This window comes from Neodiprion fabricii, chromosome 5 (assembly GCF_021155785.1).
Source record: "Neodiprion fabricii isolate iyNeoFabr1 chromosome 5, iyNeoFabr1.1, whole genome shotgun sequence".
NCBI lineage: Eukaryota > Metazoa > Arthropoda > Insecta > Hymenoptera > Diprionidae > Neodiprion > Neodiprion fabricii.
The window spans coordinates 18,446,234-18,464,142 of NC_060243.1; the positions used below are offsets into that span (position 1 = coordinate 18,446,234).

Genomic DNA, 17,909 nt, shown 5'->3' on the forward strand with positions numbered 1-17,909 from the left:
TCGATCTTATCGTTCAGAGAATATCGAAAACTACATAGAGAAAGAAAAAAACTGGAGATGCCGGGGATCGAACCCGGGGCCTTTCACATGCAAAGCGAACGCTCTACCACTGAGCTACATCCCCGCACGTGATAACGATGTAAACCTGTTGGGCATCGAATTTGTCGTTCCGAGAATTTCGAAAACTACATGGAAGAAGAAAAAATCTGGAGATGCCGGGGATTGAACCCGGGGCCTTTCACATGCGAAGCAAACGCTCTACCGCTGAGCTACATCCCCGCACGTGATAACGATGTAAACCTGTTGGGCATCGATATTGTCGTTCTGAGAATTTCGAAAACTACACGGAGAAAGATAAAAAAACTGGAGATGCCGGGGATCGAACCCGGGGCCTTTCACATGCAAAGCGAACGCTCTACCACTGAGCTACATCCCCGCACGTGATAAAGATGCAAACGTGTTGGGGATCGATCTTATCGTTCAGAGAATATCGAAAACTACATAGAGAAAGAAAAAAACTGGAGATGCCGGGGATCGAACCCGGGGCCTTTCACATGCAAAGCGAACGCTCTACCACTGAGCTACATCCCCGCACGTGATAAAGATGCAAATGTGTTGGGCATCGATCTTATCGTTCTGAGAATTTGGAAACTACACAGAGAAAGAAAAAAAACTGGAGATGCCGGGGATCGAACCCGGGGCCTTTCACATGCAAAGCGAACGCTCTACCACTGAGCTACATCCCCGCGCTTGATAACGGTGAAAAATGTTTCGAGTTCTCCATGAACCGATTTATGGATCCGTTTCAGCTTCGTAAAATCGACGCGACTGCATTCAGTTAGGGCTAAGAAGATACCAGGTTGGACAAAAATTGGTATTTTTGTTAGTTTTGTCACGAGATAGTCGTACATTGTGTGTTCATCAAATTATTAAATAATAAATTATTACACACAAAGTGCAAATAATACTCATATTTTGAAGAACAGCCTGGACATCGATACTACTTGATTTCGAATGGCTTCAAGATGGTTAAAAATTTATTAGGTGATCTGTTCGTCTGATTTCACTCTACGATGCCCCATTTTGCTCAGAAGACTATTTTCTACAAAATCACTGCAACACATTTTTTTCAGTCTCAAATTCAATATTTCCACTACGATTAGACATAATCAATATCAGTGCAATGTAAAGACTAAATATTTAACGATACAAATATGATTTTAAAAAAGTGGTTCAGCGCAGATTTTATGGGCTACAGTCTTTCGAATCAAACTAGACATCGTCAAGTAAAACAGACTAATCAAATAGAATTTTAACAATTTAACAAAGAGATTCGAAATGAAGCATCACTGTTTAAGCTTTGGTTTACAATTCAGTATTTCCGATTTCTGTAGTTTCAGAAAGATATTTACAGTTTGCTGATATAAACATTTGATAAATACTCAATGTACAACTATCTCATAATAAAATAGTTACAAGTATTCATTTTTGTTGAACCATAACTTCCTTAAGAATAATTTGGTCACACTATCGAATGAAAAATTAACAAAATAACTTCATATTTAAAACACACGATCAGTATTGAAAGTATGAAACTATGAAGTTGATTGATTTGTAGTTCGTGAAGAGAATCGATGTGGAATAAAACAAAAAAATCGTAAATCCGAACAAAGAATTTGAAGATGTTATCAACTTAAAAACACCTTCTAAAATGGATTCTCTATAACTGCAAGTAATGTATTCTTCAACAGTAAAATCGGTGTTTAGTTCTTTTTTCTCTATTAAAAACTTTCAATTGTTGAAAGTGTACTTAAAGAATTGGAACTTGCGCATTCCATCTCATCCATTCATGTGCGATCAAGAGCCGGTTGAATTAATTTAGTAAATTGTTCGTTGAAAAAGGAAGGTTTTTCGTTACTTCAAAATAAATTTTCACGAGTTGGGTGGCAAAAAATGAGAATATTTTCATTCCCGACAGTTTACTGAATTTCAGAGAATCTTATAAAGTTGAAAAATTAGGTCAATGGCGTTGTACACTAATTCAATGTTTTTGGTGACTCAGATGAATGAATATTTACTTTCGAAAGCGCGTGTTTTAGGTATTTTTGAGGCCGAGGAATCCGATTATGATCATAAAAAATTATTTTTTCCGCACATTCATACAGTTTTGAGCCGTCGAAATTCACGAATTTTACAATCATTTTCTCAAATGGTGTCATGGAACAAACATCCGGCTAACCAGCTAACTATTTTGACCGGCTAATTGTTTTAGCCAGCTAACTTTCAGCTAATTAGCCCAGTTAACCTTCTTGATCAGCCAATTGTAAGCCGGATAAATCGTACAGCACTAGTTTTATAATTCTTATTGTGTGGTGTGCATTTAACTTTTTGCAATACAGATATTCTGGTCAAAGAATCGAACCACACGTCTCAACTTCTTAGCTCTTTCTAACGACAGTCTTTCTTCTTGCAGTTTCATTATTATTACTGAACTATGCAATACCAACTCACGAGCAAGAAAAATACTAAAGTATAATTAGATTGACGTTACATTGCTACCAACATATCAACAATTCCAGTTTCAGTTTATCTAACCAGAACAAAATTCAAGCTTACAATACAATACATATGAAAAGTACTTGGTACTATTAAACTTGTAGATTCTACAGAGTCAAATATAGTTGACTGTCCATGGGGATGGCCATACCATAGAAACTAACAAACTAATACATGCAAAAGATACAAATAGTACAGTATATAAAGATTTCAGAACGATTTAACTAATATATGTAATAAAGTACTGCCGTATGGATCATTCTGTGTTATCCACTCTGCCAATTTTTTTTTTTTTTTTTGTGATTTTTTAAACTATCTTCTAGAGTTTTCCGTTCGAGAAATAATTGATCGAAGACCTTAGTAGCAATTATTCTACAAATTTTTTGTGTCAAGGTTTTTTTAATTATCGGAAAAACTATTTGGCTTGTTGTTTTACTAGTAGACGTCATAAACTCATCATTTAAAACGTTATAATTATCAAAAAGTGCTTCTGAGATATAAAATTGTTTAATTTTTAAATGGTGTGTCACGGTTTCAGATTTTCTGCGTATAATTTTCATCAACCTAACTTGAAGTTTTTGAATATGACACAATGTGTTATCGTAAGCTGTTTTCCAAGCAATGAAACCGTACGTTCCAATACTATGGAAAAAATCATAATGCATTCATGAATTTAGATAATTTTGCAAACAAGAAAATTAGGTATTTGGTTATTTTCTCTTACCTATTGGTTGACGTGTTCATTCTACTTTAATCTGCTGTTTAGTATTATGCCTACTGAATAATTACCGAATTCTGCTCTTTTTATTTGCTACCACTTACAATTATATTAAAATCTGTTTGGTACGCTATCTACATAGGAACCAAATGCAATAAAAACCATCGTAGAGATATTTAAAGACAATCGATTGACGATTAGCCATTTGTTAACTATTTCTAAATAATCATTAATTTATTCCGGTGCTAAGAATCATCTACCATCGGCACTCATGACTATTGCATCATCGGCATACGAAGAAACTACTCAGTACATTATGTACGTAAATAACAAATAGCAAGGGACCGAGAATATTACCTTGAGGAACTACCTTGTTGTCACAGAAATTGAGTTACTATACTGATTTTTAATTTTTGCCGTTTACTTTATATTCACTAAATAATTTTTAAATAATTTATGTGCCTTTCCTCCGATCCCATATCTGTACAATTTGTGTAACAAAACTTCGTGATTTACTATATCGAATACATTTTTCAGATCAATGAAAGTTTTAATTACTTTCATGTTTTTATCACTGTTATTTACCAAAATATTAATTTTTTCGACATGACATTACGTTTGATTAAAAAGTTATACAGTTTTATATGAATCAATTTTTGAAAAACTTTCGCAACATTAGAAGTAAGTCAAGACCTCTTACTTTACAGGCGTACAGGATTAAGAAACGTAGCTATGCAGGTTTCTAATTCTCAAAGCAGAGACAATAGTACAATTGAAACGAAGAAGTAGAAAACAACGGGTGGAGAGTAAAAAAATCGTGAGTATAGAAAAAAAGATATTATTAATGCAAACCTTAGCGACCTCGAACTCTCTCATCACGTGACCTTGCGCTTCGAGTTAAACAATATGTATGTACAATGTACATGCAATAATGAACGAGTGAAAGACACAGTTTTGCGGTGGGGAAAGAACACGATCATGCTGCAGCGGAAGTAGTCGAAATACCGATGTAAACGACCGTAACAGCTGTCAAGGCTTGTGAGGTAACACGCGTGTATTTTCTGCCGCAGGATCATTTCGACCAATAAATAACTGCAATTTCGCATCGAGACGAAATAATTCATCCATCGCCATTGTGTAATTGTTTGGTCCAGACAGAATTATTGCAGAAATTGCGTGATTCAATTTTAACGAAAGTCCAAAGGATACAACTGAAGCGAATCCTGTGGAATTTTGAATTAAAAAATGGTACACCTGCTTTTTTGAAATCACTAGTTGCGTTTTCTTTTCTCTTTGTTCTATCCCCTTGAAACAAAATTCAATTCATAAACTCATAGTTGCTCATTTCATTTGCATAAACAAATTTTTAATAAGTACCGTTTAATTAAGGCGACTTCCGCAGAAAACAAGAACATTTTATCCACCATCCAAGAATAGTGAAGGTTTCACTATTGACGACGAAATGAGCTACAATGTAAAGTTTTTGACTATTGGATGTATCCCATTCTATAAAAATTTTACAATATTAAAATTGAAATTATGGAATAAAAAATTGTTTTCATTTTCAAACGATCTCATATTGATCAAATCAACCTTAAAAATTTATTGCACTATCGAACATAAGATTTTTATTCACATTTTACCGTCTTGACAAGCTTTTCCTCAGACCATTCGCCGGAAATTTGTTCTTATTGTCCACCATAGGTACAAATTTTGTAAAATGATTCCCCGCTGGAATTCAAAACATACTAAGAAATTTTTAATTTTTTTTTTTTTATAGCTACTAGAAAATTCTAGGCAAATGAATGCTGTTACAATTTTTTTAGAATCAAAAGAACGTGTGGCACAAGTAACTATTTAGTAGTAATTATAGCTGTCGATACTATATTTTTTGGTTATTGCAACATTAGATCAGTTATTTTTTTTTTTTTTTTAGCTTACTACATTTTTTCAGTTACATGAGGTCTCGGTATAAATTTATTGTTTCACGACGGTCAAATCATCGCAATAGTCACAAGAAGATTTAACACAAGTGACTAAAATGTAAAAGCATTTCAATACGTACTAGATATCCCAGCCATAGACACAAAAATACTTTCCAGTTTGTACACGGAACTGTATTCTTCGATTACGGTAAAAAAAGAATATAACCAAGGACTGTGTAGTTGATCATCTTGCGGCAGTGTCCTGATTTAAAGGCCTAGCAAAAATGATTTTCGTACATTTTTTTTTTTTTTTTTTTTTTGACAGGGAGAAAAACAACGAATCTTCTTAAAATTTTGAGTATATTTTAAGACACATTTGAAAAGTTCAAGACAAAAGTTTTACATATAATTTCACTATCGGTGAACTAAAAGCATTGATAAAAAAGTCATTTTATACCATTTTTATTGCACGAATAAAGAAATTTCTTTTGTAAAAATCGTCACCTTTTCAGTCAGTATCGAAAATTAATATGATTTCACGATTTGTAATGTTCTTTTTTTCAGGTCATCGATAGTGAAAATATAAGTCAATTAAAAAAAATTTAAGTATACTTACGTTTCAGATAAAAATGGCGCACTCCGTCTTTCCCGCCAATTCGAGACTCCAGCGGCGATGCACCATACATATATAGTCAGTTAATAATCAGCAAAGTACACTCAAAACATTAAGAAGCTTCGTATTTTTTTTTCTATCAAAAAAAAAAAACAAAAACGCCAAAAAACTTCTTTTTTAGATTTCTAAATCAGGGCACTGCCTTAACTAGAAATTTTTCTCCGTGCAGTCGAATAGTCGGCGATATTTGTCTTCTACCAGAATTAGGCACCCCCAGCATCTGGATGCATGAAGGTAAAACGTAAATGTGTCCGTCTTACTGCACTTTAAGCGACTCCAGGCGCCGCCGCTGTTGTATTTTTGGCACTGAGCGTCTGGTCTTGAAGGGTTTTTTAAAGCTAGATAAGGAAACTTTACATGCCTCGGGATGCTGCACGCAAAGCTGAGCAAATGATCGCCGAAATTTTTTTTAAACTTACACAGCAATCATTCGTTTGAATGTCGCATCAGCAAAAAAAAAAAAAAGATACGGCGAAGGTTTACTTTACGATACTTATTTTTCCAAGCCAAATACGGCCATTAATATGGCGAAATAAATGTTTATTGTTTATTTGTGTTTTTCATTTCGTTCAGATCACTCACGTTTTGGAGAATGGTCATTATTTCAGATTCAGAGAATTTAACTGTAAGTAAGAATACTCGAGGAAAATAATTTCTGTAACTAAATGTTATGATGATTTAATTGGTACATTAATTTAATACACTGTGTGGTGAATATTCAACTTGTTTCATCTAAATTCCTATTTCCCCACCAAGAATAATGAAATCTGAGCCTCCAAATATATCTGAATAATAACTCTGCCTTCATCTTTATAATGCCACGTTTGAAATTCCACTATTAATGAATTATAAAATCTTATGCAATGATAGAATAATTTTACAATCAAATATGTAATCATATGCATGATATTTTATACAGTGGTAGCAAACTTGTATCACTCAATTCTTCGTTACAACTATTTGTACTGTTGTAATATTGTATCGAACTGCACGAGCATATAGAAGCTATCTTTCAAGATTATTCGAAATCCTGAGATTCCTGAATGACAATTTTGACAAAATCGTAAATGAAAAAGACGCATCTTCGATCAATATCTGAAATCTATGATAATCAATTATTTCCAATTTCCTTGCAATTCTCTTTTCTTTGAGGTCACATTTCTTATTCTTACAGCTATTCTCACTATTAGAATTAAATTGTGTATAGCTAGTTTTTTCATCGTCAAAGCCGAAGCCGAATAATTTTTTCGAAAATAAATGTGGGTATGCAATAAAGTTACAGATTTCCGAAAAGCTTCGATAAATCGATGAACCTCACGCTTTAAAAAAAGAAAAATCAGAGAATATATTTTTATAAAACGCGAGCATGTTTCATCCATTTTTCCATGTGTGTTTCCCGTGCACAAAGTACCCGTTTCTACGATGGACGAGTAAGTCTGCAAACACGCACGCGCAGAGTACTGAAAAGACCACTTTTAAGTCCCAGGAGTTGAAACTGGTAATTTCAGTACTCCGCGCATGCGCGTTGGCGAACAAATCTGACGTTACACGACCCTAACCTCAATTTCGTGCTTGGCGAAAAAACGCGTAACATATTCTAGTTACGTAAAGAATCGTGCGCAATATTCGTCTTCGACTACGATTCATGTTGCAAACTTACGCTCGGCGCGAAAAGACCGAGTTTAACCTCCTTGTTACGCAATATACTATTTTTCAAACAAAACTCACGTTTAAAAATTACATCTTTGAATTTCGGAATCAAAACGACAGATCGAAACAGATTGAAAAACTGTTTTTGTTTTTGTTTTTTTTTTTTTTAACACCATAACAATGTCTAACGCGTTGAATGAAAATTCGTCGATAGTTTTGAATAAAAAAAATTGAATTTTGGTGAGGCGGTTCGGGTTTCGCTCTTTCACCGACTCGTGAAACGGTTCGCAATGCTCGAGTGCGTTGGGCAGGTGCCCAACAGCCCAACGTCCGGTTCGTGTCACGTGTATGCCGGTACCTGGCGTTTGTTCCTCGTGGTTCTACACGTTTGGTGTTAGTATATAGGGCATTCCCTGCCAATTCCACGTCTCGCCTATCCGCGATCTGACCTTGCATATTATTCACACTCGTCTCGAAACTCGAATAAACGTACTGACAGTTTTTAAGATGGAATTATTTGAAATCACTTTACCTTGTTTACTTTTTTGTTTCGTTTTTTCTTAGTATCGCTAAAAAGCATTCATGTTGAAATAATTTCACTCTTAAGAAAGGCCCAAAAGTTTGTTTTTTTCGTTCGGTTTACCTGTATGGTTTCGAAAATTTGCACACCGGATCAAAGAATAGGGACGAGTTTTTTTTTTTTTTCTTCTATTTATCCAACCAATTTCGCGCAATTCCTTTTGTCACGGTATTATTAACGTATTGGTTAATTTAAATTAAAATATGCGTATTTATTAAAATTTGTCGGAGGGAAAAAAGGGGTTTGAGGTTTTCGTGAATCAAATTTTTCTTACTTCTCTGTCCACTTTTTTCGGCTGTTTCTTTCAAAACGAATTTATCCATTTCCGACGATTTTGAAAAACAAAAGTACAGTTGGAAGATTTCTCAGAATTGAAGAAAACGGAAACTGCAAGTTTGTATGTTTTTATTTTTTGGTAATCGTGAATCATAAAAACAGGGTTGCGCAAAGAAAAGAAAAAAAAAAGAAAAGAAAAAGAAAAACGCTCGATCAAGTCGGTACACGGAATGCTTCGTACGTAATGTCAAAATGCTGTGTAATTCTATCCCCTGCAGTATATACATATATATGTGTGTGTGTGTGTGTACAAATAGAAGGGAGCCTCGTTGAATATTATTTTATACGTGTGGGCGATATTTCTTCGATGTATAAATTATCACGCGTACGTAATTTGTGTGGCAATTCTACTCACAAGCGGATATAATATCTTCAAAAGAATGCAGCACACACGTAACGATCCACCGTTCTTGTATTGTATCGCGGCTTGCGGGTAAAACGAAATGACTAACTCTTTTGGCATCCACGTCGCCGCTCACGTGTATCAGCTAAGCCCGGCCCCTCGGGCCTAAAGAGTAATCTTGTGCGTAATAACGAAGAATGAACAGAAAAATAATGGAAAAACATAAAACCATAACAATAATGACCATGACAATTAACGGGGTGCAGGGATTCGGACGACGAGTCGTTCGTATTTATTTATTTACTTTATTTTTTTCTTTTCTTTTTTCAACATTTTGGAAGAAACCGAATTCTTTTTCGCGCTTATTCCGGGAATAGTAAAATTCGTGCAACTGATGTAAATAAATGTGGAATAAGAAAAAAGAACGAGATCTAACGATTTTCAAATTTTCAACGCACGTTGGGTAAAATTGAGTCAGGAATATTGCCTACAATGAGAATATTTTTATTTGTCACGGTTGCTTGATAATTCTGGTAAAATGGACATGATCGTTGCAATAACAAATTAAATATTATTAAAGTTGCACCGGAATGTGGTTCAGTTGGTAAATAATTATTGTAATCGTAATATTCTACGATATTTTCATGCAAAAGGTTCGGTTTCGTGCCGAATTCAAGGCTCGGATACGAAGTGAGATGATTTCGTTACGACGATTCTCTTGGGAGTAAAAAGATTTCTGAAAATCAGTGAGCATAATTGTACTCTTTCAGATTAACTGAAAAATCCAAAGACCAACGTAACAGTTAACGAATTTCAATTACGAGAAAAAATGTTCGTTTGAGGTTTCCCCATCTTCTTTATATAATAACATCACAGCTCCAAATTCATGTCAGATGAAAGCCTAATAGTTGAAATCGTAATATTGTGACTACTTTAAAAGCATGAACATAAAATCTCGAATACAAATTACAAATTGTAATTTTAACCGCTGCTATATTTATTCCGGTCTTATAGCTACAGCCACGCGATGTTGAGAGTCCTTTACCTAGTTTTCATGTTGTTTTATCAATAATACTGTACAACATGATAGTGTGTTGCACCCTAGGAAATGCACGCCATTAATCATCGCACGATAATTTTACAAGCTACAGCAATGTCGTCGATGTACGAAATTCTGATTACATATTTTTTTCGTGTTTTTTTTTTTTATCGATTCATTCACAAAGAAGAGCATCCAAGAATAATAGCGACGTATTGCACCTATTCAAAACGCAAAAAAGGAAACAGTTATAGAAAAACATCGTGAATGAAAAAATTAAACCAATGTCGGAAAGATTACAATGATTGTATTAAGTGAAAAGTCAAAAAATTTTGAATGCATAAATTATTCAACTGTCATGTGGAAACCAATACTTACACTTGTGAGAGAAATTTTTAGTTCCGGTTACCGTTCAGTCCTTAACTGTTTTCATTTTTTACCACAATCGAAAAATATAGTTCTAGGTAAAAAATGAAAATTAGTTTTCTAGCTGTTACCGGAAAGTCTAGTATCCGTTACTATTCTTTCTCATTACGATCGCTGTTGCTATATTTTCTTGTAATTGTTGCGAAAATTTAATACTTGTGCAAGAATAAATTGACGTTGAAGCCTTGTTTAAATAAAAAAGTATAGTAAACCGAACAAACTGATTTTGCGTTGCAATTACCAAAAAAAGATCGACGATAGCGCAAAATGGTTACGCGTACCTCGTTTTTCGTGATTCCAACAATAATCAAGCAGTTTTTTTTAACAATACCTGTTTTCCTGAATTTTTCGAGTTACTGTAACAAATGAAATTCTTCTCTGTACAAAAAATCTCCATTTGGATCAACTGAATAACGGAATTTATTCTGACGCAATATGCAATCACATTATCGGTAGGATAATTCTCAACTAATGACAAACCTTCAATTTTTTACAGTTTTCCGGAATTTTACTAAAAGTTTTCAGTTAAAACGTGCGCTTGGTACAGCTTTGATCAAATATTATTGTGAGTCCACAATAATAAGCCATAATAAGATAATTTTAACTACCAAACAATCGGTAACCGCTTACTTACAGTCATTGACAGGTTATATCACCTTTATCGAGTAGTGTTTTTTGTATTTTAACCAAAGCTTTCTGTCAAAATAAAAAGTCTGAGACTGGTAATTATTATCGCCCAAACACTTATATTAGTGCTTAATTAATGTAATTGGGAAATTCATAGTCCGCTAAACAGTCAATATCGATTTACTAATTGAGCGTGCAACTTCAGATTGCAGGTTTTCAAACACCGGTTTGGATCGTCGTCATACATTCCTTATTCCGTATGTATGGTAGAAATCGTAACTGATACTAGTAATAGTGGTCATAAAAACCAAAAAAAAAAAAAAAATAAAACAACGAAACGAAGATGAAGAATCGTTAAAGAAAAATTCGCACAACGATCGTTAATTATACGGTGATTAAAAATTCCAAACGCAACATTCACACAGTTAAAATATCATAATATAAATTACCTTGCGTTGCAGCTGCTTTCCATGGATCACCAGTGATCGTTTTATGTAATGAACTCGATTCGAGCGCGTATCATCGTCAATATTTGGATTCGCACTGTCGTATCTCTACACCTGACACTTCAAATTTGCACAGTACTAGATTTCTTGACCTGATCCATTCGAGTCGCCGTCGCGTTCGCGTGATCGGTTTACGAGCTTGTGATCGGAGCGAAAAAATGTGAGTTTACTCAAATATAAAAGCCCCGAAAAAGTTCCCCACCATTTTTCATCGATCTTCGCGACGCAGTTGTTCTTCTTTTGATTTTTTTTCACTATCTTGGACAAGTTACGAGTAAATAAAATAAACGAACAACCGAAGCGTAGGTTTATTGTAAGGGAACCTGGACCTGCTTGCCTCGTGTCACGCGCACTGCACACACCGGGTGGCTTCGGTCTTCACTTCCTTACGAGCCGTATTATACCGGCACCGTTGTCATGTAAACAACCCTTGGCGACCAATCGCGTGCTTTCACAACTAAACCTGATGTTAATACACGCCTACATCAGGCCAATTTATACGGGGCGGGAAAAAGCGTTTCATCCACGCAAGGTTGACTTACTATTTTCTGATAATCGTCATCCAGTATTTGAACGCGAAGAAAATTAGCAAATCAGTTATTAGTTACTCCAAAATTATCTTTTCCTTCATCAAATTCCGCTTCGTTAACTTCGATCACAGTTTTTGAACCTTCGTAAAATAATTCGTCCATTTTTTTTATTCGACAAACATTTTTTTTTTGAACACTCCTTGGTTTTCGAACACTTTTTGTCAGGGCATGTACGATCAGTTCATACATCAGGAGAAACAAATGATTGTGAATAATAAGTAGCGTATTACCGTAAGTCGGTAAGATACCGACAGTAAATACGTACCGGCGAACGGTAAGCGAGTCATCGTCAACAGTCGGTAAGTGACGGCTCTTACCTATAAAAATGAGCACGAGCGATAAACGTCGAGGTCTTATCCGACTCGCCAACGAGTCATTTGCGTCAAACAAAATTCATTTAAACTTAAAGTCAACTATCTTCACATCCAATCTGACATATAAATACTTTGAATTATATTAATTCGTATCTCCATCTCATTGTAGACAAATTCTCTTTCGCTGAATTCAATTAATGCAAACAGCAAAGAGCTAACAATGGAAAATTGTTTTCTTTAACAACAACCAGCTGCATTATCTCGACTCAACTAAACGAGTGTTTCGTTTAAGAAAAAAAGTTTACTTGAATCCGCCCAATTTATTGACATCAATGTATCGATAATTCTATTGGACATATTTTTATTTACCACGAGCTACAAATGTCTACAAATTATTAAAAAAATTTACGTTCTAGTACTCATTTGGTTACACTTGAATATACACTTGCAAATAAATCGAATCGAAAGCTGATCGTACGTGACACTCGGAAGTCAAATAAAGCTGTGTTAAAATGGTTAAATTATAATTTTATGTAACACTGCGATTGTACTTTAAACTATTATTTCGAAAAATTTTACAACCGTATATTTTAGTAATGAATTATCTACTCATATATTTACAAGTTGAACTGACTTTTTCGAGTACAACACATCGCTCCTCGATTCGCGCTTTTGAAGAATCTTTAAAAGCGATAATATATAAAAAAATTAAAAATGCGCGCTACTCAATGAATTGAAAGGAGCCGGAGAAATTGAACCGGGAAGCTCAACGAAGCTCGAGCAGCTCAAGCGCGTGTGGAATGAAAGCTGTACCTTTAAGAATTTATTATAGTCAGTGCGGTCTGAGCCGTCCACGTGGACAGTCGGGTACAAAGAGAACATCGCGACTCGCTCTCTTCTCTAAACGCGCTGCAGCTTATCGCGCCAGAAAAAAGCTCGCGATAGGATTTAGCAAACAAAAAGTTCTTTGTCATAATTATTCTGCGAATTAATTTTGTTTTTTTTCTACAGATACTTACGGTTAATTATTCTCTTCGTGATTAAAAAAATAATTAAATCCTACGACTAACGATTTTTAAGAAGTTTGACAATTTTTAATAATCACATTATTCCAACGCAATCTTTCAGTAACGAATCTCAATCGGTTGATGCATAATAGTTTAATAAAATAACAAATTCAAACAAGTAATTCGATTGTTTTTTCGTTTCTTCCGTGCGCATTTTGTACTGTGATCTACATTTTGAAATTGTCAGCACCTGCGGTTGTTGAAGTGAAAATCAAATATAAAAATTGACGTGTAATAAATTGGAGATTATAAAAAAAAAAAAAAATTCAACACGATTGAATAAAAAAATTTATAAAAAAGGAAACAGTGCTCGTGAAGTTTATTTTTAAACAAAGTTTCTGATCTACAAAAATATACACATGCAACACACATTTTACGTGACATAATATAAGTGAAAAAACAGTTTGGGCCAAGATTCTGTTCGTTATACACAGAATCGTTTTATAATTAGTGAGTATATATGATATACCATAATTTATACAGATAACAATTTTGTAACACATGGATGTGAAATACCAGAAAGAAAGAGCAAAACAAAATTTTTAAATTATTATCGCTGCGAAAGTTATCTCGCGTTGTATAATACGAGCTGTTTCAGAATGTGTTGAAGTTAGTAATGAATTAGGGAGCCTGTCACGTTCGAGACACGTTATATTAAATACGTTGATATTACTCGTTTTTTTTAATGAGCCGCGGTCACGCGCTTATGATTACGAAATTTTTGCAATAAAAATCAAAAACTTATCGTTCAACTGCAAAACACAAAAATGACATAATTTAATGGCATCGTTAAAACGATTAATTATACAATCTACCAATTGTTGACTCTGTAGCAATTGTCTAACGAGTAATAACGTCTCTGTCTAAGAAAATCTCTCGCTGTTGGTGATCTACACTACAAGCATGCGATCCTGGTGAATTTTCACGTAATTGCCATTGGAGTGCACCACGTGTTGCTAATTAAAATGTTATGCTATAATTGTTTCAATCGCCAATATTGCGAGGAGGAAAAAACGTCGAGAATCGGAAGGAAACAAAAATAATGACATACACATTGGCATAAGGAGGGTGAAGTTGGTAATGTTACTGGAAATCGATAGTTTGCACGTTTAGGAATTTATGAAATTTAGTAAACCATGATAAATAAAACATACTCTCATTTTGAAAAGCTAACTCTTTCAAAGTGATTCTAAAATTGGGAAATAATGATTTTTTCCTTGATGTTTCGTTACGTTAACGTTACTAACTTCAGCCTCATTTGACACAATCGTTGACAATCCATATTACAATTCATAACCTGTCGTTGCATATCAGTGGCTAACTATCATATTGACGGATCAATAATAAACTACCAAGATTTTTCTTTTTATTCAAATTTGAGCTTGAGTTTTAACGTAAACGGTAACGAATTTCGTAGATATATTTGTAAAACATTGCGTAGTTTTTTTCAACTAAACTTTTTTCTGACCTACTTGGATTTTTACCGTATCCGCATTTTGAGGCTAGCAGTTTGATCCATTTTTCGTATGACGATACCTGAAGAACTAATGAATGGTGAGGATTTTGGTCGCAGTCGATGCGATTATTTCTCAGAGTAAAACTGATTTTTGTTACGGTAGACCGAAAATCCCGTTTTACACCTACGTAACACTTTACAACCTTGGTATTAAAATAGCGATTATAGATTTCGAGTAAAATCAAATAAACGATCTCTGAATTATTTTTCAAAATAAATGATTCTTTCTGTGCCTTCAAGCCTCTTGATAAACTGAAGTTACATCTTTTTAACCTACGTTTTATTCATTTATTTATTATTTTTTTTTCATTATTGTTACGAATCTCATTTTTATGTTCCACATGTACCAAAATCCTGTTAAATGTACGGAATTTATCACCCTAATTACCTTCAGTTGTAAACAGTTACTTGTACGAAATTTTCTTATAATTCAAATAATATTTAAATCACTATAATTGTAAGGATGCCAATTTCACTAGAAATTCCTTGCAATTGCAGTGAGCGAAATTCTTTTTAGTCAAGATTTATAATTTGTTCACGACTCTGCGACTAATCGTAAAACGTCCAACCGCACGACCTGCAACCTGCATTCATCTTTTTGTGCCATCGTCCCAACTGTAAAACTTACTGATATTTTTTACCCAGAATCCCAATGTATTTATTCTCAATCCGTTATATCTACTTATGAGTCTCTTAATGAATTTTTATTAGCTGAAGAATCCACACCTCTTTGAAATTTTTCGCGGAATTCAAATCTCTGAAACTTCGACACTCATCGGTGACCACAACTTCTGAAGGCGTTTCTAAAAGTGGAATAAAATTTTTATTTTTTGCGAATAAAAAGCGAATTATTCAACTAGTTTAGTGACAGGCGTTTTTTTTGTGTAGTGTACAGACAAGTTCGAGTAATAAATGAAATTCGTAAAAATGTCGGCTTCTGTGGTTGGCAAAAAAAAAAAAAAACAGCATAGATACAATTTTCTGCGCGAAACATTCATCAGCAAATGAGAACAAACATTATTCGATGGCTTAGAAGTTCGTTGAAATATATTGTTTACCGACGATTCGTGTGAATTGAGAAAAATTTAAACAACACTACCCAAAATCGTTGAAACGATTTTAGTAAAGAAGATAGAAATATTTGTTCTAGTTTTGAAAATGGTAAAAATTATCGTCCAGCAATGAAGAATGGTCCGGACCTTGTACTATAATAAGAAAAAGTCATGACAAAGCGGAGATGATATTGTTAAAGGTGAGTTGAGAGAAATGTTTCACAGAATTTGATAGCGATTTTGACTTTGAATTAAAAAAACAGACAAAACGAAAAAATATATCTATCCTCCATGAACGCACCTCGTGTATGAAGTGTCAGTCATTGTTACGAAAATTTCACAAAACAACATGTAGGAAGACTGGATATTACGTGACTTCCGGTAGAGCGCAGGCTAGTTAAACTAATTATCGAAATGGTGGGATCGAATGAAACCGAATCAAAACAGGCTACACTTGCATTAGACACAATGTAAACAGTATGAAATGAAACATAACAATAAGAATAAGGAAACTTGAATTCGTTATAATTTGGATTTAATTAGTGTCAAGTTATTCGTTTATTTTTCTTAAAATGAATTTCTTTTTATTACGGTAATGATCATTTTTTGGGAGGTCATTTTTCAGAATTGCTTTTGGTTCTATGCCAGCGAATATTATCACACGATTCAAGATTAAATGCGCGTTTTTCAATCACTCTAATCGTTTCTTTATGTAAATTTAACTGAACTTCATATCATTACAGTTGAAGCTGTGCTTGAATTAGTGAATATTAAACTGTCTAACGTGCTTAATTTACATGTACAATGTCTTGTTCACTTTTTATGCTAGTATTATCACGTTGACCGATGAAATCTGCGCGTTTTATTGCGTCTGATGTGCAGGAGAAAATTTTCATTCACATCCAAAACTGGTGCGATTCGGGTCACGCCGTTATTCAACCTAGCCTGAGACGTTTAAGGTGCAAGTTATAGCACAAAAACAAAAAGTGTACAATATTTTTATTCAAGTCCTCTGAAGGAAGAAGCAAAAAACAAAATTATTGTCACAGCAATATCGGTTTGATAACATTAAGGAAAAACAAATGAAATTTCGAGCGTATAATATAATATTGTTTGTAATAATCAATAATCTTGAAACCACGTTTGTTGTTTTTTTTTGTTTTTTTTTTAGTGGAGTAAAGAGAATATATTTTTAATAAATTACACGTTGTTGAGAGGAAGTCATGGGATGTTAATTTTTTGGCATTCAAATGATTTTTGAGTGTGACGTTCACATGACTTGTACGAAGTACTGATTCAGAAAGAAAAGAAAATTCTTGTAGAAAATCGTGGATTTTGAAAAATCTTAAAAAAATGATAACGAATATCTTTTCAACTAGGAAAAAACGATTATGAAGAAAACAAAAAAAGATTAGGAGAAATTGCATTCCAATGATCGGAGCGAAATAAATGGCAAATTTGAAAAAAAAAAAACTCCCAAAAATACAACGTGCAGATTGTTTACATGGCGGGGAATCGAATGAATCACAACTTTTATTTTATCTACTGCTGGACCCGGACGATGAGTCAGCCACGTGCATCGCTCTTCAAATCTCACTTCCGTTCACATTGTGTGGAATATCCTGTACATGTGGTATTGCTAGCCGGTTTGAATTGACACGGAACAAGAATACGAGGTGGGTTTATTCGGAAAGTAGTTACGAAGTTTTCATGAGTTGAACGGGTAGTTTTGTCGTGATTTTTCATGTCGGTTAGAAAATGGTGATTTTCACTTATCCCAAAAGAACTGAAAAAGAAATGTCTTTGTCAGTTGTAAAATATTGCAAATAAATTTCTTCTGGCGTGATATCTCAATATTGTACCCTTCGTACTCTTCTTACGAAATAAAACAAGTTTCTCCGAGTTGCAACATGTTGTTAAATTATTTTCTCAAAACCAAAGTTCTTCTAAACTTCAACGTGTCCATAGAATAGTTTTCATAAAAATACATG

General features: G+C 34.1%; 1 protein-coding gene and 5 non-coding genes across 6 annotated transcripts in view; all 6 read right to left on the bottom strand.

The window, feature by feature from the left end:
* LOC124181961 (LDL receptor repeat-containing protein egg-2) overlaps positions 1 to 11,666 on the bottom strand; it is a 54,413-nt gene extending 42,747 nt beyond the window's left edge. The window contains exon 1 of the mRNA XM_046568731.1: positions 11,323 to 11,666. The gene's annotated coding sequence lies outside the window, so the exon portion shown is untranslated. The remainder of the gene's footprint in view (positions 1 to 11,322) is intronic.
* On the bottom strand, positions 53 to 124 carry Trnaa-ugc. The gene has a single exon. It is a non-coding gene; the product is annotated as a tRNA-Ala (tRNA).
* Trnaa-cgc lies at positions 208 to 279 on the bottom strand. The gene has a single exon. It is a non-coding gene; the product is annotated as a tRNA-Ala (tRNA).
* Trnaa-ugc lies at positions 365 to 436 on the bottom strand. Its single transcript has one exon. It is a non-coding gene; the product is annotated as a tRNA-Ala (tRNA).
* Positions 520 to 591, bottom strand: Trnaa-ugc. The gene has a single exon. It is a non-coding gene; the product is annotated as a tRNA-Ala (tRNA).
* On the bottom strand, positions 675 to 746 carry Trnaa-ugc. Its single transcript has one exon. It is a non-coding gene; the product is annotated as a tRNA-Ala (tRNA).
* Positions 11,667 to 17,909: the final 6,243 nt, after the last annotated feature.